The 25,773-nt window shown below is 38.3% G+C and overlaps 1 protein-coding gene across 3 annotated transcripts in view; it reads right to left on the reverse strand.

Moving 5' to 3' along the window:
• Nucleotides 1–24,781, reverse strand: part of Map2 (microtubule associated protein 2) — a 266,088-nt gene extending 241,307 nt beyond the window's left edge. For all 3 annotated transcript variants that reach the window (XM_070018343.1, XM_070018353.1, XM_070018116.1), the window contains exon 1: nucleotides 24,591–24,781. The gene's annotated coding sequence lies outside the window, so the exon portion shown is untranslated. The remainder of the gene's footprint in view (nucleotides 1–24,590) is intronic.
• Between the last annotated feature and the right edge of the window lie 992 nt (nucleotides 24,782–25,773).

Below are 25,773 nucleotides of genomic sequence, written 5' to 3' on the forward strand. Positions count from 1 at the left end.
ACTGGGTCGACCACAACTAGAGTAATTGCTGATTAACATCAGCTGCTTTCTGAGATCAGCGATCAAATTGCATGAGAAAACTGGCATCTACAGTCCTTACTGAGCCTCTCAAAAGAAGCTTTCAATGGAAATATATATATATATATACACACACACACACACACACACACACACACACACACACACACACACACACACACACACACACACACACACACACACACACACACACACACACACTGTGGACAGAGCTACTTTTAACTTCCTACCATTGTGTCTGCACACACCCTACAGCAAACTTGTTGAATATCTTTATTAAAAACTACAGCCCTGTCAGGGTCTAATTAGAAAATGTGATTTTTTTCTCTTGTCAGCCATGGGGCTTGAACTCAGGGCATGGGAATTGTCTCTGCTGCAGCCCGATTTCTGGTTTTCTGTTGGTTCACTGGAGATAAGAGTATCATGGAATACTTTCCTGTCATCCCGGCTGCTGGCTTTGAACCATGATCCTCAGACCTCATTCTCCTTAGTAGCTATAATTGCAGGAGTGAGCCACTGGAGCTTGGCTAGTATCTTACTTTTTTCCCAGGGCCAGCTTTTGCTCTGCCTCTCTAGTATCTGGCATTACAGGTGAGTGCCACCATGCCAAGATTTTATTTCCAAGCTGGCTTCAAACAATGACTTTCTTATCTCTGCCTTCCAATCTTCTATCTATACCTGCTAGGATTGTAGACGTGAGTCAAGGCTCCTAGTCAGATGTACTTTTTATTGAAAAAAAACCACTTATAGGCTGGATAAATAACTTAAAAATTTCCCTGTTCCAGATATCAATAGCTCACACTTATGATGTCAGAAGGCTGACATCTAAAGACCCTGGTTCTAAGCCAGCTTAGGTAAGAAAGGCTTAGACTCTTATACCCAATTAACTACCTAAAGGCTAGAAGTGAAGCTGTGGCTCAAGTGGTAGAGTACTAGCCTTGAGCAAAAAAGCTAAGGGACAACACCCAGACCGTGAAGTGAAGCCCTAGAAACATCACCATTTTTTTCCTGTGCTGAAACAAGTTGAAGACACTATTGATACACAAATACATACATACATGCATGTTCACCCCTCATAACAAAAATAGCATTTCTTATCTTTAATATAAAATTCTTTCAGATAGAGACAATGAAGTCCTAAAGTGACAAGACAGTCAAAGAAATCAAAAGTCAAGATAATTTATAATACAGATTTATAACCAGTACCACTAATAAGGAAATTAAATCACAGTATATTTTTGAAATATTAACAAAGACACTGAAAAGTCTTAAATTGTTTTGGCAGTGCCAGGGTCTGAACTCAGAGCCTCATGATTGCTAGGCAGATACTCTATTACTTGAGATATGCCCCTAGCCCTAAACCACTGCAAATTAAAAGATATTTGAAAATATATTTTCTGCTTAGCTCATTCTGTTTAATTTCTACTTTTGTAACTATAGAACCTTTAAATATACAGTAAGTTAATATACCTTTAGGGGATATGCTTGAAAATGTTATCAAAAGACTATGAGGTCATTGGGAGAGAATAATGTAGAAGCAGAGGGCATGAATTATCTGGACTTCCTGCTTTCTAATGCAATCCTCTTCTGAAGTTCTGGAATAAGGAGAATGGCAATTTTTTCTTCCTTCCATTTCTGTTGGGCTTAAAACAATATCTGACTCTATTGTTTCTCTTTCATTTAAATTTTAAAAACTAAACCAAAATAGGCTACTATGATGTGCATAATGATCATGATGCACTGCTGAGCAAGACTCAAGACAGTTATTGACCAATTATTGAATATCCAGTTGCATCTTAGGCCAAGATGCTGAACTTCAGACCTACATATTCAAATGATAAATGAAAAGCAGACACTAAGTCAAGGTAGAATGGAGGTAGATATAAGACCTTCCATGGTCAGTTTGCAGATTCTAACAATAAGACCATGAAAGCTGGTTATAGGCACAGTGTCCCATATCTCTCTAGCCCCAAAACTATGGCTGTAAGAACTAGTGGTATGTACATGGTTACCAGATCATCCAGAAAGATCAGCGCACTGGGATGAATGGCAGTCCTCCAACCTCAAGATTTATCTATGTCCTAGATCCTGCACATATTGCTTGGAAAAGGAGATTTTGTAGAACTCATTAAGATAAACATCTTGAGATTGAATCCAATAATAAATATTCTTACAAGAGATGCAAGGGATATTGAGAAATAAAAGAAATACTCATGTAAAACTGGAGGCAAAGATTGAAACAATATATGTATAAAACAAGGAATCCCAATGGTTAATAGCACCTAGAAGGAGCAAGGAATGTGACTTCTTATAGAGATTCTAGGGGACCAGTTCTGCCAACATCCTGAGTTTACAATCTTAGCCTCCAGGACTGCGAGAGAAACAATTTGTGTTGATTGAAGGCACCATGTTTGTATTAACTTGTTACAGAAGCAACAAAGTATTAACACAACCAATGAAGACTATGTAGCTCTAGCATGTGGTCCAGGAATTTGAAAGAAGTGAAAAAAGACATTACTGAGATTTCTTGTTTGAAATGTACGCAAGAGGGATAGTTGCCAGCTTTTAACTTAACAGAAAGGGAAACCATTAAAACAACCTTCCATGGGTTTATCAGTTATGTATCGCCCAAACTCAAGTGATTATATGGAAGCAATTTTACACTTTATATATTTGTGAACTCATTGTTTCAGACATTTCTCAGGCCCAATGCTTTCTTGAAGCAACTAAGTTATGCTTCTGCAGCACATGGAGGTTTCTTCTACACTTCTGTGATATGGTGGGGGAACCAGCATCTGTTGCTATGTTTTAAGTCAATGCTTCCTAAACTGATGAAACATGCCTCTGAATCATCAGATGAGATGGGTGAACACAGTAGAAGTGGAGGATTTGAGAAATCGCATTTCTAACCATTTCCCAAGTGATGCTGATATTGATAATCCAGAAAACAAACATTGGGAAACATTTTCTTAAGACCATACTTACACTATAACTTGATCATTTATAATAGGATTAAACAGCCTTTCTTTCACTGCTCTTGACAGTTCATGTATCTATTTTCATTAGGACAAGGAATATGTTTTACTATGTTGTGAGAGATCAGAACATAACTGGCCCCTGGTCTCTTATTTGGGAGCACTGATAATAGAGGTATATCAAACCAAACTTAAAGGATCAGGAAACAAACTGATACTGCCTCAAGTAAACATATACTAAATGATCTTTGAGGATTAGTAAGGCTACATTTTTTTTCTATTTTACTGTCCACTTGAATTTCTCATTAGTATTTATCCATATGAATGAGAAAACTGATACTAAGATGCTAACAAAAAGAAAGGCTTGATGCTATGTTGTACAGGAACACAGTCCTGAGAAACAGAAAAGCCACCACTTAGGATGCTGAATTGGGAGTCTTTATTGGAGAGTTGGTGGACTGCTAGTGAACTCTTGTCTCAAAGACCAGCAGCAGCAAATGCAGCTAGCACAAAGCTTACACAGACTAAAACCACGTAAGGTGTGAGGAATTTATCCTAACAAAAGTGTTATACATAAACAAAGAAAACCAGATGAGGACACTTAAACCTAATAAAGGTTTAAATATAAGCAAAGCAAACCAGCTAAGGAAACAATCATGGAATTCAAGGCCCAATTATCTAAAGGAAATAGGACTTTCCTGGAGCTTAATAACTCAGGACACATTTGTAATCCAAAGTTTGTCTTGTATTACCTCTCGAGTTTTTCAGAGCTGTGTGGAGTCTCCTCTACCCTGTAAGGCACCAATATGGCGGTAAGGACAAGGCATATTGGTTCAAGGCATATTGCTTCAACCCAGTCTCCTAAATTCAATGTTACTTTTCTAATAATTCTGGTCAATCCCTAATGGTTGTATTCTGAGTCCAGAGACCCACAATGCATAAAGAAGGTATGACTAACAAGTCTTCAGTGCATTCAGATGGAGTAAAATTCGGTAGCTAGACGACAGTGGTCTCTTTTCTATAATCCAACATCAACATATGGAGGCACACACACACACACACACACACAAAACCATACAATGTTCTAAACATCAAGTTCAAGAGCAATGGAATGGAGCTGAATGTATAGATATTTTAGGCCAGGCACCAAAGGCCATTCTCATATTCATGTAGAACTCAAGCTTGTAGAAAGATGCAGTTGTTCTGGTGCTCCACAAAGGGAAATACAGAAGTAGACTACAGGGGAGAGAACTGTTGGGCTTAGAGGTCCTAGCCTTAAAGTACCTAGCAAATCTAAGTAGCTAGCATCTGGAGAATATTTGCCATTGATGTGGCACTGTCAAACATTTGCAGTCTTGGAAAACAAACACAACACTTAGATTCTGTATTTGAATGGGCCAATTAAATCTCAACAGAAGGTCAAGGGCTTCAACATCTACAGCATTTATTGTACCTAAACTCAACAGTGGGAAGATAAATTATATGATCTGAGAAAACCAAGACATACTTATTCAAAATTGGGTGGAGAGATAAGACAGCTGGAGCCTTCTCTCTCTCCAGCCCGCCCATTTTAACAATGTGATTTCAGAGGCTTAAGTCTTTATCATAATTTTTCCCTTGGCTCCTTCCTGTCTAGATAATTCTAGGTTAAGTGTCTCCATAAAAATGCTTTCTACCATTTCAAATTTAAAGGTTATACACAATATTTTCAAAGCAATCTAATATGGTAGCAGATCTATTTTCTTTTTCAAATTAAGATTGGTAGGGGGCATGAATATATTAAAAATACATGTAAATCTTCCTTTTCCAATAAAGGGGGAAAATATGCAATGCAACATTAAGGCTAGGTTAAAGAGGGCAGTATTCAAGACACACAACAAGTTCTAACTAAGGCTCACATAAATCTAAAAGACCAGATATTGTAGGACAACAGCATTCTGGTATAAACTAAGGTTTTCTTTTCTTCCAAATTTGAGGCTAATTTTATTTAAAATAGAACATTGGTAAATTAAAGGTACTGTATGAAAACTGACACTTCTTAAGTAATTTTACTTTTTCTAAGAACTAACAGACCTTTGGCCATAGGATTAAATTAAACAACTTAAAATAATTACTTCCCAAGCAAAAAATATTTTGTGCTTATTGTTGGTGTCTTGCAGATAAATCTCATGACAAAAAGTGAATCTTTTTTAAATGGCATTCTCCAATGGGCAGGAAACACAGGTACTTCAGCACTGACTGCCAAAAATCATGTGGCTCTTTGTTCACTTAGGTTATAGTACCTTTAATGGCCTGTAGGCAAAGGGAAGGAACTGGTGTGTTTTCCCATTGAGTTTAAACCCACATATCATTAAAACATGCTGGGTAATACCTCAATGCAAATTGCCATTATGAGTAATTTTCTTGGAAGATGTGGGTGGTTGAATGGTTTGCCAGTGCTTATGATGGTTACTCTCAGGTTTGGTCCTGTTGGTAGAACATGATTTTCTTGATCATATTTAATAAGCCATCAGAGTCAAGATGTTATATAGAAATGACAACTCCCAACATGTGCCCAGTGTTTTTGTAGGTACTAAGTAATTTTTGATTTTGGCTTTTCCACAAGTAACAAAATTATCAAATTTTCTCTGACCTCTACTCCCATATTTGGTCATATGTTTTAAGTATGTTACAACTTCTTGACTGAAAAAACTCTATGGCATTAACATTAGGGTTTTAAGTCAACCCAAACACTGAAATCATTACTCTTTTCAATATATTCTGAACAACCATTACGATGTAGCTTTCAATTTCATGTGATATTCACTTGCACCATTGCCTAAGCAGAAAATGATTACTTTGTGCAACTCATGGAGTCAATTTTTAAAGCATAGAGGTGAACATAAATACCTCTTTGCACAATATGAAGACAAAAAAACTTTTGTTTCCCAATGGTCCATTAGAAATGTTAGAATTGGACTGTGCCTTATTAGTGACTTTTACAATTGCCTTTTTGTTTTTGTCTTTTCTTTATTTGGTGTTAGGAATCAACCCAGTATGATGCACTTGGTAGGCAAGCATTTTGCCACTGGGCTACATGCCAGCCCTATAATTACCTTTTTTTTTTTTTTTGGCTATGCTAAGTAGATACTATGTGATTAGGTATCCTAGTTGGGAATATTTTCCTAGATTCTAAACTCACTTCAAAGTGATCTAGAACTATTAAATTCTACTTCTAACTTTTTTCAAAACAAGAGTTCCTGGAAATTATCAGGTGAGATAAAAACAAGGTAGCATACATATAGAAAGAAAAAGAGGAATTTTGTCACAGTTATTATGGTAAGCTATCTAAGATATATGCATTTTGACACACACTTTTATCGATGTGACAATCAAATATTGCCTTTTGAAATTGGGTGATCTTATAGGATATTTTAGACTTTAAAACAAAAATCAATTAAAACATTTCTCATGACCAAAAATTTTAAATCCAATAATCAAGTATCCTTTATATTTTTTCAAAGAATATTTAGTTGAAGGGCAAATTAAATCCAGGTGTCAGTGAGTCATGCCTGTAATACTAGCTACTCAGGAGGCTGAGATCTGAGGATTGCAGTTCGAAGCCAGCCCTAGCAGAAAAATCCCTGTAAGACTTTTATCTCCAATTAACCACTAGAAAACCGGAAGTGGAGCTGTAGCTCAAAGTGGCAGAGCACTAGCTTTGAGCAAAAGAGCCCAGAGACAGCATTCAGACCCAGAGTTAAACTTCACAACTGACAAAAAAAAAAAAAAGCAAATTAAGTCTCAATGAAGACTTAATTTAAAAATTAGTCACTTAAATGGTAGGTTAAATAATATATAGATAACTATAACCCTTACTATAATGACATTTGCATTATACATTCCTTTTCATTTTCCCCTAAAAACTATTGGAAAAAAATTTCATTATTTGGTAACCAAAAAGTTACTTACAAGAAATATCAAAAATCTTAATCTCTAATTGATCTCAACTTTAGACCAATAGCTCAACTTTCTATAAATAATAGTGACCATCTTGATTTATTGGAGTATATATTTATATTTGAGCTGAAAGTCATATATTAGTTGTAATAGTTGTTATACAAGGCTTTTTAATTATAGAAGACTCATCAATATTGCAAAACATTCATTTGCAATACTTAGGCATAAGTTACTAATATTCTGTTCATTTTTACAAAGAGACAAGTAATGATGAATAAGATAGGCAAATAAATTTCAAATTTTCATTCCCAAGAAAAAGTTGGAGATCCTAGTTGCTACACTGATTTGAAACAAAGTTCTCAACAGATCACTTTGCCTGTGTTAATGGTTAATATATTCGTTAGTCATTCATTGTCATTAAGTTAACAAAACACTAACATCCTGTTTGACTTTATGGTAGTTAACTATTATATAGCAGATATTTTTAATAATAATTCATTGGGCTGGGAAGGTGGCTCAGTGGTAAAGTGTTTGCCTCGCATGCATGAGGCCCTGGGTTTGATTCCTCAGCACCACATAAGCAGAAAAAGCCGGAAGTGGTGCTGTGGCTCAAGTGGTAGAGTGCTAGCCTTGAGCTGAAGAGCTGAGGGACAGCGCCCAGGCCCAGAGTTCAGGCCCCATGACCGGCAAAAAAAAAAAAAAAAATCATTTTCAGGACTCAACAAATTCTTTTCTTAAATTACACTTTTATTATCTTTGTTGTACAATAAAACAGTTTTCAACATGTTCCTAAAACTAATTTTGCTTAAAGTTTTTGCAGTAGGTGAAGAATTCAAATTGGTGTCAAATGTTGAAACTATGGTCTTTTGGGTCGGGTAAGCTTTTCAGTTCAGCTTTCTGCTGTTTGTAGTTTAACATTCCTATTTTCCAATAGCTGTGTTGGAACATTCTAGAAAGGTAGTGTTTTTACTTGTTATGAAAATTCCTTGGGTATTTAACTCCAGTGCTGTGGCTGACACTGTACTATCACTTTCACATAAACTCTCCAACCCAGTAATTCTTGGAAAAAGGAACAATCCCAATAGTTAAGACAATGGTCCAGGGTGGATTCAATAATCTGCCTCTGGGGATGGACAGTGAAGAAACTGGAAACACCCATCAAGAAAAGTCCCTGACTCACATTAGCACCCTGAATGGAGAACACAATGCAATGGACAAGCACCAGTTAAAGCCAAAAATCACTTGCAAAAGCTAAACTGTGAATCACCAGTGCTGTTCAGTTTAAACAAAATAATTATTTCAGTGCCTGGTATATGCCAGACACTCTGCTAGAAGCTAGATTTACAAGAATGAATATGGTAGTTCCTTCCTGTAAAAAAGTATAAATATTCAGTAAGATACAAATATAAAAGCTGGTTTTGAAAGATATAAAGCAGTTAGCCAAGGCAGGGGGAGGGGAGTGGGAAGTGAACATATAATGGGAAGAATAAAGCAAGCAATGTGTGGAGAATACAGTAGCTTGCTATTTCTGAGGCCAGAAATATAGGCTAGGGAGTGGCCGAAAATAAGATTGAAAAGATAGCATGCTTCCAGATCTGCATGGTTATATTTAACATGTTATATTAATAAGATACTGGAGAAAGAATTTTAAATGGAGGAGAGATCTACTTAGACATTCAGTTTAAAAAGATCACTCTGGCTCATGTAAAGACTGAATTTAGTAGAAAAAAGACCGGAGGCAGGAAGTCAACTGCATTTCAGATATAAAGTGCAGAATAAAGTTATTGAGAACAGATATGAAAAGGAGAAAATGAAAAGAAAATTCATACGTAGCAAGTATGACCAAAGTCTAGAATGGCTGGTGGTTTATGATTAGGAACATGGGATGGATATTGAACACATTGAGTTTCAAGTGTCTACAGAATGAGCAAGGCCACCTGGCAGGTACTCTGGTATGACTCTGGCTTCTGGGAAAGAAACTCAGGGTGAAAACACAAATTAGGAAGTAGTGAAAATACAGATGGTTGTTAAAGCTCTCACAATACAAATAGCCACCCACTAAGGGTATATATAAAGTGAAGCGTCACAGATTCTAAAGAATATATAGGTAGGAAACAGCTGGATAATACTGAAGTCATTTGTTGATCAAGTTGTTAAACATTTATGCATAAATCAAATATTAGCTGTAATTAAATAATATATGGTCTTTAGTCTATATATAATTTATGGTTAGCAGTGTGTCAAGAGTTCTCCATACTCCACAATTTTTGAGCCTAAAGTTCTTTTACTTGCTCAATTTAATGATTTGTTTGTGTTACAAAAAAACAATTATAAATCAATATATTTTACAGCTCTTTTCTTACTTACATCTGTGTCACCATTTCAGAACCATGATGTCTAATTTCCACTAAGTATTAGGATTTAATATTGGTATTCAAATAAACATATGCTTTTGTGACTTCTGTGTAGCACTAATTAAAGTGCTTTTGAAAGCACTTCAATTTTAAAAAATGTAACACAAACTAATTTATTTGTGAAACTCCTTAGGTTTAAAAGTTTTTGTCAATTTTCCCCCTATAATTAATGCAGAAACTGCTAAGCAAGCTCAAGCATAATCTTGCTATTTTGTTCCCATGTGGAATGACTCCCTGTACGGTACTAAAAGCCCTCTGTTTTATTTCCTAAAACCACATGGATTGAAATGCAACGCATGCTACCAGCTATGGAGTTTGGTTTCACTCTTGCCATGGTACGAATGCAGTGACTGTCTAAATTCCCCGCACAGTTATCTTGTAATTTAGATGCAGGCCCTGCAGAATTGAAGGTCTGTCCCTTGATTAATTCAATTGCCTAGCATCATAGACAATCCAGAGGTTGTCTCCACTTAGTTGTTCGTAAATCCTTTCCCTCCCAGGCTTTCACTTCATCATTGGTGACTTGTACATAGTAGGAAATCTCTCTGCTTCCTTTTCTCACTCTGATTGCACCAGGCATTGGTTGAAAGAAAATGGCTCTCATTATTCCCCTTTGATAATTTACATTTTAATTCTAGTTCCAGAACAGCTGGCCCTCACTTTGAAAAGCAGTACAATAAATCCTTTGGGCACACCTCTTTCCCCTTCTTTTCCAAAGCATCATGTCCTCCTGTAGGCTTTACTAAGAAGAAAACATTCTCAGAAGACTTAAGAAGACATTGGTGGGGGCTGGGAAGGTGGCTCAGTGGTAGAGTGCTTGCCTTGCATGCATGAAGCCCTGGGTTTGATTCCTCAGCACCACATAATCAGAAAAATCCTGAAGTGGCGCTGTGGCTTCAGTGCTAGGGTTTAGCTGAAGAGCTGAGGGTTCAGGTCTCATGCCTGACACAACACCCCCCCCCCCAAAAAAAAAGTGCCATTTGTGGATCATCTGCCCACAACAAGAAATTTAAAGGATTTATAAGGAATGATTTCTTCATAATAAGACTGATGAATTGTTTTAGTACTTACTACATAAGGAAATAAAAACGCAGTATATTGTACATTAGAGAGTAAAACATTTTATTACAAAATGCTTTGTTCTGAAAGAATTTCTTATTCTTCCAGGTACTAGAAGGGAAAATATAACATGTAACATATGTAGAATTATGTCTCTTCCTTAGTCTCAGCCACATTTTCCAACAGCCCTGATTATCTGTATTATTATTCACAGTTATGTGTTACAATCATCATGTCTTAACACATGACAATAAAGGCTCAGGTTTACTCATAACCATGTTAGGAAATTCCTTTTATTTAAAGACTATATAAATGTTCCCTCCCTTAAGTTTGATTACATATGTGTACAAGTGATTTAAGTGTTTATTTGCCTATTGTTCAGTTACTAAAAGAAAGTGAGGTAGCTGTCTTCTTCAACTAGATAACAAGTTCCTAGAGGGTAAGGAAGCAATCTGGTCTTTTCTTTATAATGCTAATAAGGCTCATCACAACATGGGACTTATATTATAATTAGTTTCTAATAAACATGCACTGAATATAAAGTAGATGCCCACAATGAATAGATTTATTTCCTCAGCAAAGAATCTCATAATCCTAACTTTCCTATATTGCATTCAGCTTTCCCTAAAAAAATCCTATCTATCCAGCACTTTAGCCTTCCAACTACTGTAGGTTTTGCAGAGAAAATAGATAGCTAAGTCTATGAACTCATTTGCATAAGAGTTGTTAATATTAATATGAATGACTTTCCAATTAGCCTTAGAACATGAGGTAGTCTTAGAGATAATTAAAATTACTTCCTTTCTTTGTAGATTAGGAAACTGAAGCCCAGAAAAGCATTTTCTCAAGGTCTTAACAAGATAGAGGGCAATGGGAATCATTTTTGTGTGTTTAAATAGCCAGTGTTCAGTCCTTCACATTTAGCCATCTTAATAAAAAGGAGTAGGTGAGCATCAGTGGCTCATACTTGTAATCTTGGCTACTCAGGAAGCTGAGATCTGAGAGGATGGTGGTTCGAAGCCAGCTGGGGCAGAAAAGTCTGGGAAACTCTTATCTACAACTAATCATAGAAAAAGTAGAGTTGTGGTTCAAATTGCAGAGCGTGCTAGTCTTAAGAAAAAAAGTTTAGAGATAGTAGCCAGGTCCTGAGTTCAAGCCCCAGGACTAGCACAAAAAATAAAACAAAATAAAAAGGAGTTATCATATTTTAAGTATAGGAGTAAACAAATTATGTTATGTAATTTAGGGTCCTAAACAAATTGCACTAAAGTTATTTATTTAAAATATTTTTGACCACTCTTGATCCACACTATTTTCTTAGTAATAGGGATATCATGGTGATAAGAGAATTAAGTGTCCTTGTAAGACTGGACAACCCAGGAAATAAAAATTATGCAATGATATGGTGACATGTTTCTTACTTCAAAAATCAAAGTCTTGAATTTAAAAAGGTTTTCTGTAAGTAAATGATTCTATAAAATATGCATGTGTATTTGATCTGCATTGGTAAATATAAACACAATGGTTTTTAATTTGTTTGTGACTTAAAAAGTTATTGTGTGGAATAAAACTATAAAATAAATAAGGGTCAGTAAAAAGTTACTTTCATTGCCATTCTCTTCCAAGTAAATTCGGTATACTACCCATGTCTCTAATCATGCTCTATACTCAACAAGAACAACAAGGAAAAGCTAACATTGACTTAAATTTTCATGAACTACTTAATATTATGTTCAAAAGATGACAACTGCTTAGTTTCCAAATGTTCACAAAGGGTTGGGTAACCCTACTTTACCAGCATCTGTATATATGGTAAATCCATCAAGTTTGCCTTTTTCCTTTCAGTACCATGTTAGCATGGGAAATATGTTCATTCATGTCTCTTTCACTTCCTGAAAAACTAGAATTTTTTCTCATGACAGGTATGTCTAATGGACCTCTAAATTCTTAGCTGTAAATTCCAAAACAAAATAAAACAAAAAGCTTGAGAGATCCTTTGGCAGTTGGCTTCATTTTAAAAATAATAAAAGGGCAAAAAGGTCATGGTTTAGGTTACACAAAGCCTCTTTTTTAAAAGACTTCTTTTATGAGTCTATGCAAAGACAATTTACCCTGTATAAATAATACACACACACACACACACACACACACACACACACACACACACACACACACACACACACACACACACAAATTAGGCATCCAAATAAAAAAGTATAGATGTTAATAAATATGAATCATAAAAAACCACATGTGGTTGTAGAATTAGGTGACTGATTGTGTAGGGTTTTTTTTTTAGCAATTTTTTATTGTGATTGATTACATAAATTTCACAAATTTCACAGTATTGTTGGATAGTGAGACAAAGTCACAAACACATTCTAACCTTCATGAGGCAAATTGTCTTTATCGTGTTCTATAAAGTTTATGAGTTCTATGAACTTTGACAATATAATTATTTCTTCCACATCGGGGGATATGTACATTTCTTTCCTTTTGCTTAGTGTCAGCTGTTCCCTCTTTTCTGTGCATTCCCTCCCTCCCATCGCTGCCATTGAGTAGCTTAGTTTGTTTTGATCAATGACCAATGCAGCTGATGGGTCCCGCTGTTGTATGTTTTCCCCTGTTTCCCTCTGTTTCTGTGTCCTCCTCTTAGTTTCCCTCCGATGTGTACATATATATACACCATATATGTGGTCATCAGCATGGGGTCATTTAGTAATGATTTAGTAATGACTGATTGTGTAGTTTTATAAAGGACAAAGAAAGCAACAATGGGTTTCTAGAAAGAACAGTGCAAAGTAAAGCTGGACTTTTCACCAGGGATTGCCAAAAGGGTCTTATCTTTGTTTCCCATTTCATCCTTTTGAACCTCAAAAATAGGTTAAAACAAGATATTTTATAGAACTTTGATGGGGAGTACAGTGAGGCTTTATAACACTTGTGCTCAAATTTCCAATGTTTAGCTTTTAAATTTTATTAGCCCTGATAGTAATAGAACGATAATCAGTAAATAATTTATTTTGTTTTCAAGTTTATTTTTAATTGAACAGCTAAAATTGAAATGTTTATCAGGTACAAGATACCCTGAAGTTCATAAATGTTGAAGGAAGATTAAGTCTAGATAATTAGCATACATACTTCCCATAGTTATCATTTTTGGTAGTGAGAATATTTAACGAACACTTTGCCAGCATCGCTCAAAAATACAATACATCTTCACTAACTACAGTCACCATATTGTGCAATAGATGTCTTGGAAATACATTCCTTCCATGTAATATAATTTTGTATCCTTTGGCCAACATTTTCCTATACTCTTATTACAACCACCTCTGCATCTGATAACTATAATTCTTTTCTGTTCTCACAAGATCAGTGTTCTTCTTAATATTCCACATGAGAGAGATAGTGAAGCATTTATCTTCCTGTGCCTAGAAATCTTCAAGTAGAAAATGAAATCTTATTAGAGGCAGTATAAATTTATTTTTCCACCACAGTAACTTATTTTTTTTCTTTTAGTAGTAAGGTATAAATAATTGCCTAATGTAGTTATCTCAGATTTAAAATCTGTATTAACTATGTTTTAGATACACATGTGCCCACCTAGATTTTATGGAGATGATACATAATAGTAAATTTAACCACCAGGGAACCATGATGTAATTTTTTCCATCTAGAGGACTCTGACTCTGAGCAGAAGCATTTTGTAGACATGCCTGGCCCTCACGCAGGGATCCTCAATTCAGTGATGAGAATAGATTCTTGATGTAAATATACAACTTTCTCTTCATGTCTCAGAACCTCACAAAACTGTAAGAATGGTAAGTGAAATTGTTCTATATCGTTTCCTGGTTATATATCCAGAAAGTTCTACATAAAATCATTGCAGTTACTCATAAAATAAAATATATTTTATTTCAAGATACAACGCCAGAGTTATTTAATTTATTGAAAAATCTCCAGTGGCTGTTCTTAGGTGTTTGAAGTGATTTGTGATGTGGGTCTGACAAAACCAACAACAACAGAAAAAAACCTATCCTATCAAAAGCATGCGCTACTTTTCTTTTACCCTGAAATAAGTATTTTAAAATAATAAACAGATTTTAAGGTTAAACATTCATACTCTAACATCTTTATTTACAGATTGTTTCCAGAAAACCTGGTATCTACAAAAGTAGACTTTTTGCCATAGAAATACAAACTGAATTTGCTTTAAAAAATGTTTTTTCTGGTGGCTCAGTGGTAGAGCGCTTGCCTTGCATTCCTGAGGCCCTGGGTTCGATTCCTCAGTACCACATAAGTAAAAAGAAAAAAAGCCAGAAGTGGCCCTGTGGCTCAAGTGGTAGAGGGCTAGCCTTGAGCTGAAGAGCTGAGGGACAGCGCCCAGGCCCAGAGTTCAGGCCCAATGAACGGACCAAAAAAAATGCTTTTTTTCTATTATGACTAGCTTAATAATTTTAATGCTATTTTATTTCTAACTTTTGATTTTTAATATTTTGCTACAATATCATGAATTCAATCTCATCCCTTTCCTGCTATGCTTACACTTGTGCCTGGCCAATAATTTTGTTTTTAAATCTGCTTCTGATGGTACCTGCTTCCATAATTCAACATTTTGTTTATGTTCCAATCTGTTTAAAATACAACTTGTTATAATTTCCAATTCTCTATCACTTTAAGCCATATAAAATACTTGCAGAAAAACAACTAAGAAATGATTAGCGATTCATTTTTAGTCTGTCTTATTTTCCCAGGTCTATCTCCAGTTAAAAGTACATACTTTATATATAAATGACATAACCCCAACAGGAGTCCATATAATTCAATGACTACATCTCTATGACCTCTATTTGTTTTGGCTTCCCCAAGTCTGTCTTTCTTCATCCCATCTCCACCAGCAGCATCAAGCACTACCTTTTGGTACTGATATTCTCCTAATCGTATGTGAACATGTCTGCAACCACACTTCCAAACAAGTCCCTTACTTACCTATTCTAAATAGGCTGGTGTCTCTATGTCAAACCATAAAAATTCTAGACTGGCCTATGTTGCCCTTCAAAATTGTCTTGTTGCTTGTAATTCATCAAATTTTATGCTATTGCCCATGTTCAAAAACTCTACTGAGTAGCTAGGATTATAGGCATGACCATCAGTGCCCAGCTTATTTTGATTCTTGTATCACTAGTGATTACCAACTACAGGAGAGCAATATGCTATATTTTTAATATTGTACAGTGTAAGCACAATTGTATAAGAGAGGAAAGTCAATAAAATTGGTTCTTAATTCTTTTTAAAGCCATGTCATCAATCATTTGACACACATTCTACTTTATATGTGATTTTCAATGACACTCATTATAAACCTCATAATAAATCCTGTGAAAACTATTCTGAGTTTAACACAATTCTAATAATTTGATTTGTTGTTCATACTTTTAATAATGAGTATCTCCAGGTTTGGGAGGTAAGCAAAATGAAACAAAAGTAATTTACATCACTAAATAATTAGGAAACAAAATGGAAGGCAAGGAAAGAATTTATTAATTATAGCTTATCAGCAGTGGTTTGATATACTTCAGTGTAAAATAAAAATACTAATTTATCTAAATTATATGACATTTTGAAAATGTCATGTAGATAACAAGAAGGAATAAAAAGAATAGCAACTTATTTCTTCTTAAAGATACATGGGGGGGAGAGAAGGTATGGGGAAGGGGTTGGGAAATGGGAAGGGATGGGAAGGGGAAACAAAGGAGGAGGCAACAATGCTTGATAAGAAATGTACTCATCATCTTGCCCATGTAATTGTAACCCCTCTGTACGGTATTTTCACAATAAAAAAAATCAAATCACTGATTCTTCAGTGAGAGGACTCTATTGGGCCCTTAGAGACATGAGCTTAACCAAATAAATATGATTTTGAACAAAGTTTATGAAACAAGTGGTTATGGCTGAAGATATCAGAGTTGTTAGCCATTGGAGCCAATTAAACAATTTTTGGAACCAGTAACAACAAAAAAAAAAGATACGCTGAGGAAAAAGTAGACAGCCTTGAACTATGCCAAAAGTATCATCAAATACTGTGCAAAAGTCAGGTGCCAGTGGCTCATGCCTGTAATCCTAGCTACTCAGGAGGCTGAGATCTGAGGATCACGGTTCAAAGCCAGCCCGGGCTTTGAAAGTCTGTGAGACTCTTTATCTCCAATAAACCACTAGAAAACTGGAAGTGGCACAGTGGCTCAAGCGGCAGAGTACTCACCTTGAGCTGAAGAGCTGAGGGATAGCACTCAAGTCCAGAGTTCAAGCCCCAGGACCGACCAAAAAAAAAAAAAACCCCAAAACAAAAAAACTTGCAAATTGCATTTAATCAAAAGATCATTACAGTAAGTCTGCAGATAACTACAAAATACATTAAGTCATATATCTCAGAGGTGATCTAAGATCATAGTGAAACTGGACCTGCTTACTTGTCAAATTTCAGATTTAGACCATTGCCTAGAAGCAAAATATGTTTTCTTTTTAATTAATTTATACCTTTCAGAACCATGCAGACTGCCACTTGGAACCTGACTGTTTACAACTGTAGTAAATAGCCAATAAACATATTATTAGAAATGGAACTTTTTAAGGACAACTTTTCTCACATATGGATTTGTACCTTTGTGTTTAGGTTGCTTTTAAAAACTTAGTTGGATGAAAAACACTACCAGTAGCTAAAACTAATTATACATATTCTATTTTGCCTATCTATGAGACACAGAAAATAACACAGTTGAAATCACACGCATTCCCAGTATTACATCAGACCAGGGTGATGAATACTCTACTCTTATCTCTGCCATTGATTTCTGATTTCCTAAATTATTTCTCTCTTGTGATTTAACACATTAGTGAATAAGATACAGATCTATCTACTGGGATTTAGAAGAGATAATTAATCTTTGAAACCTTTTATGAGATTTTAAAAAAGCCTGTTTCTACAATCTTCAAAGTAAGAAGATGATGCAAGTCAAATAAAAACCAAACTCCTTATCATGATCAAGTCAACCCAGGTGGTCCAGCACGGCCTTCTGCTCTAACCTCCTGTCTGCTACCCACTATCAGGTTCAGTTAACTCTAATACCATTTAGAGGCCTTTCCCTATGCTTTTCAAATATGCCAAGCTGAATTCTAATTTGAGGCTATTCCCTGGGATACTCTTACCTCCCACTGGATCCATGCTTTCTCATAAGTTTCTATTGTATATTCCTTATAGCGTTTATTTGTGCCTCCCACACCACGGATTTATTGTTTTACTTGTTTACTTGTTTTCTGCTGCTAAAATTTAGACTTTATGAGAGCAGGATAAATTGCATAATTTGTCCCATTATCCTCCACACACGCAAAAGTGCCTGCTGTATATTAGTAGCTCAAAATCATTTATTAAATAAATACATGATGGATGAAAGGCCAAGACACAAGAAACACAGTACACCATGCGATAGCCAGATGGAAACAATGTATCCTTCCCAACTGAGAGCATCATTTACTAAAAGATAATTAATATTTAATTATTTATAGGTCCTTTTAATTTCAGACTACCACATCCAAGAGGAAGAGCATAAAACTAGTCCTCTTACAAGATCTACACTCAGAGGGAATTGATTCTTGGTGTGCAATTAAGTTGGTTTTCTTCTGTATTTGTGGCCTAAATAAAGATCCTCAGGACAAAATAATGTGTACAGTCCATTCTTTCACCAGTGTGTATGGGAAATGCATAAGGAAATTTTCTTATTTCTTTTCAAATTAAACAGTCACTCCAATTCTAGTAAATGATTAAGTATGTTCAACAGAGAATTAGAATATACTATGTGACATTCTCTAACAGAAGGATAGTATTAGAATCCCTTCACTCCTTAGATAGTGATATAGTTTCAGTTTTCAGTGCCTAAGAATATGGTCTGCTTCAAATATTTAAGCATAGTTTCTGCTTAATTTCTTTCCTCCAAGATGTTCTTCATGCCTTTCAAATATTTGTCAACTTAAGACTCCAATGCCTAAGCAGCGTGGGTGCAGGTGTAGCTCTACAGAACACAGTAACCATAGCAACATCTAATGCTAATTTAATTTGCTGTCTCCTTGGAAAAAAGCAGATACACAAGAAGGAGGAAGCACCCACGGTGGGCGGAGTAACAGGAAAGCATGCAGGAGTTGGAAGGCAAGTGGGGAACAGGTCTTAAGCCTTTCCAGCTCATTTCCTTTAGCTAAAAATGTCAATGCTGGGGAAACACAAAAGCAAAGCTATTTTGAGGAAAAAATGATGGTGTTGTAGTTCAGAAAAAAAAAATGTTCAACCTGGTTATTTCTGTTGGATTCCCTTGTAATAAACCAAGTCAACGTGGAGGCTTCCATATGGATAAATCAAATTCAAAGAAAAAGTTCCCTAGAGTCTGGGCACTCACTGTGGAGTTTCTCTCCTGAGATCCAAACCACAGGAATGGCCCTGGGGCAGGAACACTGTTAGTTATTTCCTGGATCAGACTTAGCCTCAGTGCTGAAGCAGGCATGCAGCCTGTTGGCATGGCCCTGTTTGACAGCTATGTGAAAGTCATAGTTGCGTCACAAAAGTGGACAGGTAAGTGTGCTTCCTAACTCCATCCTTAGCTTAGAGAACAAGAATATAGCCAGGATTAAGAAGGAAAGTCAAAATGAGATGGGTTCCATTGGTACTCCTTACTAAATGCTGAGATTAAGGCTCAATTATTCAGTCTCAGACCTGGTTCCACCTCCGATTTACCTTAGGAAAATCATTTACCTGCTCCCTCTTTCAGTTTACTTATATCGAAAGCCTATGAATTTGCTTCTGATTACTGAAAACATCATAAATGCATGTACAATTAGCAAACTTTGATAATTGATACCCTTTCAGAGGTAGAGCAGAAGCACAGAAGTAAATTATTCATTTGAAAAGTTAATTGTTTTAAAAGACTACAATGAATGACATCTTATATTTCCAGACATGTAAGTATATAATCCTTCTAAGCTCCCCGTTCTTAGTGAGACAAAGAGCTGCACTATTATATGAAAAACAAAATTACAGACCAGGCACCAATGGCTCACATCTGTGATCCTAGCTACTCAGAAGGCTGAGAATTTAAGATCAAGGTTTGAAGCTAGCCTAGGCAGGAATATCTACAAGTCTATTATCTCCAATAAACCTATACAAAGCCAGAAGTAGAACTGTGGCTCAAATGGTACAGCATGAGCCTTGAGCGAAAGAAAAACTCAGGAACAGCAGAACCCCTAAATTCAAACCCTAGTATTGACATGCATATGCATGTACACGCATGCACACACACACACAGGAAGAGGAGAGAGAGAGAGAGAGAGAGAGAGAGAGAGAGAGAGAAGAAAAATGAACAAAGAAAGAAGAAAACAAAACAAGAAAAAAGAAAGCAGAAGCCAAGCTGTATGTTTTTAAAAATAAATTATTATAGCTGAGCATGATCAAACATAACTGTAATCCAAGCACAGAGGTGGCTAAGGCAGGAGGAAGGAGAATTTGAGGCCAACTTGGGCTATATTGTGAGTTCTATGTCAACATGAGTTACAGAGTTAAACCTGGTATCAAACATTTAAATATCTCAAAATAGCTTATTAAAATATATGTACAAATTTTTACATTTGTAAATAATTGATATTCATCTAAATTACACATATTCATGTAAGTGTATATACATATATGTATGTGTATATAAATGTATGTACACAGATATGTTAATTCATCTCCTCTTGTATGTTTTGTTGGAAACAAATTATTTACAACTTCCCCAATGTCCTATAACATGAACTTAATTATAGACTGAAAGAGGTCCTTGTTCTTTGTCTAAATTTCCATATAATTTCACTAAATGTACAGGGAAAAAATTTTATAGTCAAAGTATTACAACTAAAAGGAAAGTATATATCTCTTGAGTATGAAAGACCAAAGTTCAAAGTTTAGACTCAAATATTTTAAAATAAAACATCATTTAATTGTATTCATATTGTTTTAAACTTTTTAATTCACTACAGAACTGCTTCCAATAAGAATCTGAATAAATTTTACAAGGAAACACCCACGGCCATAGCTGGAAGTAATAACAAAGAATGGAAAAGTACAACATAATGTGTAGAGGTAGAAAAACAAAACAGATTTCTTCCTTCTCTCCCATGTAAACAAAAGCTCATCTCCATCTTACCTAGCTAAACATCAGCAGCTGAGAATATGTATTCATTCTTTATCTCTCTCTGGCACACTACACACTCGAATTTTCCATAGAATCTCACTCTTGATTTTGTCCCTTTGGGCACCACATCTTAATTTGCAGTTCTTCAATTGCTTTTTGATGCTTAGAATCAATTCTGAAAATCTAATAAATTTTTGAAACTATAAAAATGGTGTCTCATAACAAAAAAGTAAATAGAATCAATGACTCTTGAAGTGAACGATAAAGGCTAACCTTGTATCATGAGCCTAAGAGCACTATGAACAAACTGCTTTGAGAATAGTTAGCCTAACATTAAAATATTTACTAAGCAGAATGATGCATATTATATTAACATATCTGAGATAGGTACCTCATATTCAAAGAACATATTAGCTTCTTTAACACATATGTATCAGAGACAAAAGTGTTTGCAATTGTTCTAGAATTTATTTTCAGATTTGTGCATTTAAAAATTAGTGATTTCCTCTAATGAGTACTTTTGTAATTAAGGCATATACTATTGACCTGGAGGTATTTTCTTCTCTATTAGCTTGGGTTCTTTGTCATTCTGAATCTCTCAAGAGGAAAATTGATCATTGAAAAGAATGTAATAGTCATAATTACCCTAAAACCCCCAAGTTAGCTTCCTAATGTGGCATAGGGACATCACCTAACTATTTAGAGATGTACTTAATGTCATCCACACCTCAAAGCAAATGTAATCTAATTTCAAACGCCAAAAATGCAACTCTATTTGTCGAAAACACAAACCTCCAGTCTATTATCTAGTAAAACTCAAAACAAGGCATATGAAAATATTACTTAAGCTGGGCACCAGTGGCTCGTACCCGTATTTCTAGCTACTTAGGGAGGCTGAGATATGCAAGGTGATGATTGAAGCCAGCCCAGGCAGAAACATCCTTGAGTCTCCATCTCCAGTTAACCAGCAAAAAGGTGAGCTGAAGCCATAGCTCAAGTGGTAGAGTGCCATCAATGAGTGCAAGACCCTGAGTTCAAGTCCAAAGAGAAGGCAAAAAACAAACCCTGAAAATATGGAAGAAAAAAGTATCTACCAGCAAGTAGTTCTCTAATGTTTAGAAAATTTTCAAATTGGTTTAAATCTAAAAGGGTAAAAGAAATGAAATGATTCCTTCAGGCTTAGTGGATTCGATGCCAAGTTTCACTTCTGGCTGCATATTTCTAAATCCAAGATCCCTGAAAATAAATACATGAAGAGAGAAAAATCTCCCTTTTGCCTCAGCAGAGCAACATTAGTAGAAGCTGCTGTGGGAAGGGAAAGGCTTCTTCTCTGAGAGGGGTGTGCTGCTGGGGTCTGGTTTCCAGCAAGAGGATGCCTGCTCCCTCGGAGAAGCATGAGCACCTACTAGGATGAGGTCACACTGTGCTGGTTTCACTGGGTCATGCTCTTTCAGCACATTCTTTCTCCCTCTTCTCCCAGAGAAGGTACTGTCAACAAGCCATCCTGAGACTGATCACATTGAATTCAAAATTCCTGGGAACACTGCTCTGCAGCTAGGAGTGTAGACATAACTAGAAACCTGAAGTAGTACAGACTCAGCCAGGGAGTACGTAGGTTGTCTGAGAAGAGGGAATACTTATGACAGAAGAGAAATGAAGAAAATTAAAGTTAATTTCATAGAAGTAGTATTTTTAAAACAAAGAAAAAACCCTCTTGTGTCCATTTCCTGGCGTTCACGTCAATAAATATTATGATATACGATCAGATGCACATAGGCATTGCGCCTTATGTTCCTCTCCTCAGAGTATATCCTCATTTGGTCTCACTTTGTGTGAAGTACTGTTAGTTTGTTTTTAAATGAAGCTCATTGTTTAAATTGCTTAGATACCCTGATGTATGTTAAGTAATTTCCTACTTAGGCTTTTTTTTTCAGAAAGAAATTTTTGGAAATTACTTTGATAACAAACTGTGAAATATGAAAAATAAAACAAATAAATACCATAAAACAGATAAATACCATGTGCCACCTCCTCAAGCCATCAATGGCTCTGATAATACACACATCATGAATGTAGATGCAAGTCTGTAAAAATCAAATTAAAGCACCAGTAAATTAGTGTTAACACACATATTCAAGGAAAAAAAAGTCTTCTACCTTTTCTTGAAGTGAAGTCCCTTCACATGTATTGGGGGAGGAGATTGAAACACCTATGATTTTCAAATTCATGAGGATTTCTATTAGAAAAACATACTTTCTGTAGAGAAAGCTGGGGAAGAACTATGGAAAGGTGAGACTGATCAACATACATTGTACTTATAAACTGACATGTTGAATTGAAACCCTGAAGGTAATAATAATCTTAATTTTTTAAACACATTTATTGCTCAGTTATTTTTAAGAAGGTGGGTTTTTTTGTCACAGTAAGGTTTGGTCATAAGGAGTCTGTAATCTTCCTCTTAGGCATACAATCAAAAGTGTTCTAAGGGTTTTTATTTATTCAACCTACTCTGACTGCCAAAAAAAAATCATAATTGCCTAGAGTAAAATGACAGGGTGACAGTGCTCTGCTTTTAAACAGGTACCTGCAGCTCACTGAAAGAAACATTTTGCATAATAGGGCTCACATAAAAAAGGCTTTGTTCTCCATCGCCTCACCGTGGCGGTAAGCCTTAACTGCAGTCATTTCTCCTAACCGATGGATTAAAAAAAGCAGAAGAAATGTGCTTTTTCTTAGCATTTAAGTTAGTTCCATACTAATACTTACTAATCCCTTTCACTCACACCCAAACCCGTATAACACCACAGACAGATTCACCCTACAGATTCATTCACAACCCCACAGACCAGTCCTCTCAAACGATCTGTTTGTAAGTATTCGCTTTGCTTTCTGACCTATCCACAGCACATCTTAATGTGTGCGGACATACGCGCCCGTGCATGTAAACAAGAAGGTTTCACACTTGCTCTGTTCTAACAGGCCTCTGTTCGGGAAGGTTCTGATGAGGGCTCGCCACAGATGGGCTACAGCGATTGTCACAGACGAGGCTGATGTGTGAACCGGGGCTTTTCATTTTCTGACAAAAATCCTGCAGCCTCCAGGCCAGGACGGATAGCATCCATTATTTCCCCGTTTTCAAGGATGGTGTTTTCTGATTCCATCGCTTTACTAACCCTCCCCTCCCACCCCGCACCCAAACACACACCTCCCTGCTCCTGGCCCCCTCCATACTCCTTTCTGGATAGTTCCATCCTTAAACAAAAGGCGAGGTTGGGGAAGGAAGGCATTCAGCCCTGCCGCCCCCAAAGAAAGCCTTTAGGAAAAAAAGGCAGAAGAAGAAGAAGAGATGGAGATCAATGACGCTCACCACCCCCATGCTTTGAGAAGAAAGAATAATGACAGGACGATATCGAAGAGCTGGCCGAATTGGATCTAGTCCCTTCCTCCGACCCCGCCCTCCAACCCCGTCAGATGCCGATTTTCCCCCCATTTTCCAAAACCTGTACATCTGTATCAGCCTCCACCCCTGTCCAGCCGTCGGGGGAGAAGATGTAACCCCTCGCGCCGCCCAGCCACCCTCCTCCAGTTTCCCCTCTCCTGTTCTCTTTGTGTCATCCCCTGCCTTCGACGGCTCGGGTCCCAGTAGCTCTCAAACCACGTATCCCGACACGAAGTGTCCAGTCGTTTCCAAGTGGTGGCCAGCCAGGTCGCTACCCCGTCTCCCCATCCCGAGTCCGAGCGCGGAGGAGCGCCGGGTCCCAGGGACCCCCGGGGGGGTCGGGTCCCGAGCGGCCGCGGGGCGCAGACCGGACAGCGCGGAGCTGCGCCCAGCCCGGGGACCCGGCTCCCTCCCCGCGCCCTCGTCTTTCTTCCCGGTCTGAGGCTCCTCTTCTCAGACACCCAGGCTCGCGGACAGCGCTCTCCACAGCACCGGGACGGGCCGGGGCTCTTACCTGGACGCAGAGCGGCGTGCGCCCGCCGCTGCCGCTGCCACTTGCCCACGGGCTTGCAGAGCAGACGGACTCCCTCCGCCGGGGGAAGAGGGGGACCCGGGACAGGGGAGAGGGGGAGAGAGGGACAAGGAAGAGAGCGAGGCGGAAGGGACGAAAAGAGAGCAGGCGACGGAGGAGGAGGAGGAGGGAGAGGAGCTGGAGGATGCTGCAGCCGCTGGTGCCGAGAGCCCGCGCAGCCCGAGCGCCCGCGCAGTCTGAGCGCCGCGCCCCCGCCGCCGCCTCCCAGCCGGGCCGCACAGCCCCACCCCTCCTCCGCTTGGCCGCCTGCCCCGCCCCTCTCCGGCCCCGCCCCTCTCCGGCCCCGCCCGGCCCTGGCCGTCCAGTCCCGTACAAGCCGAACAGTCCCGCCCCCTCAGGCCCCGCCTCCGCAAAGGCCTCACCTATAAAAGCCCCGCCCCGTGAAGGGTCCGCCTGAGTCCCCGAGCCCCGCGCCGCCGCAGTGCAGGGGAGAGGGTAGCGCGGACGCCCCGCCTCCTGCGGCAGCCTGCGGACCGCCCGCCTCCCGCAGCCAGGTGGGGAGTCTCGCCGAGCCCCGCCCAGCAAGGCGGGGGGGGGGGTTGCTGGAACCGACAGCACCTGATCCCGCTGGACCCTCGCTAGAGCGTGGCCCCCATCCCGCCAGCACCGTCACCCCAGCAGCCCGAACCGCTGGGACGAGCAGACCACCCCGTCGTCCTTGGGAAGGGCGGACCGTCGGCTGAGACGGTCCTCCTCCCCTTCCTGGTGTGGCCGAGGCGGGCGGGGGCGCCTCGGACCCCGCCGTCTCCTGCGGCCGGGGACGCACGAGCCGTGGACCGGCTCCTGGGCACGCCCAGCTCGGGGCTGAGGGCCCAGCCAGGCTCATCCGCGCGCTTCGGGGCCTGCGAGGGGGCAGACCCGGTGTCGGCACTGCGGAAGCCCGCGGCCGGCCGGCCTCCCGCCCCCTGCCCACCTCCCTGCCTCCAGGACGTCGCATGCTAGGCAGTCACAGCCAACTGGCACAATGGGACTCCCAGTGTATTAACGAGTCCAGTGACAGCTAAGACTGCGGGTACCACGCTTCTCACGTGCGAAAAGACGGCGAGTAAGAAAGGCCTTTGAAGAATACGAAGAGCGATCCACACACCGTGGGTTAGAAAGCGCC

Source organism: Dipodomys merriami, unplaced genomic scaffold (assembly GCF_024711535.1).
Source record: "Dipodomys merriami isolate MVZ:Mamm:240054 unplaced genomic scaffold, mDipMer1.0.p SCAF_1, whole genome shotgun sequence".
NCBI lineage: Eukaryota > Metazoa > Chordata > Mammalia > Rodentia > Heteromyidae > Dipodomys > Dipodomys merriami.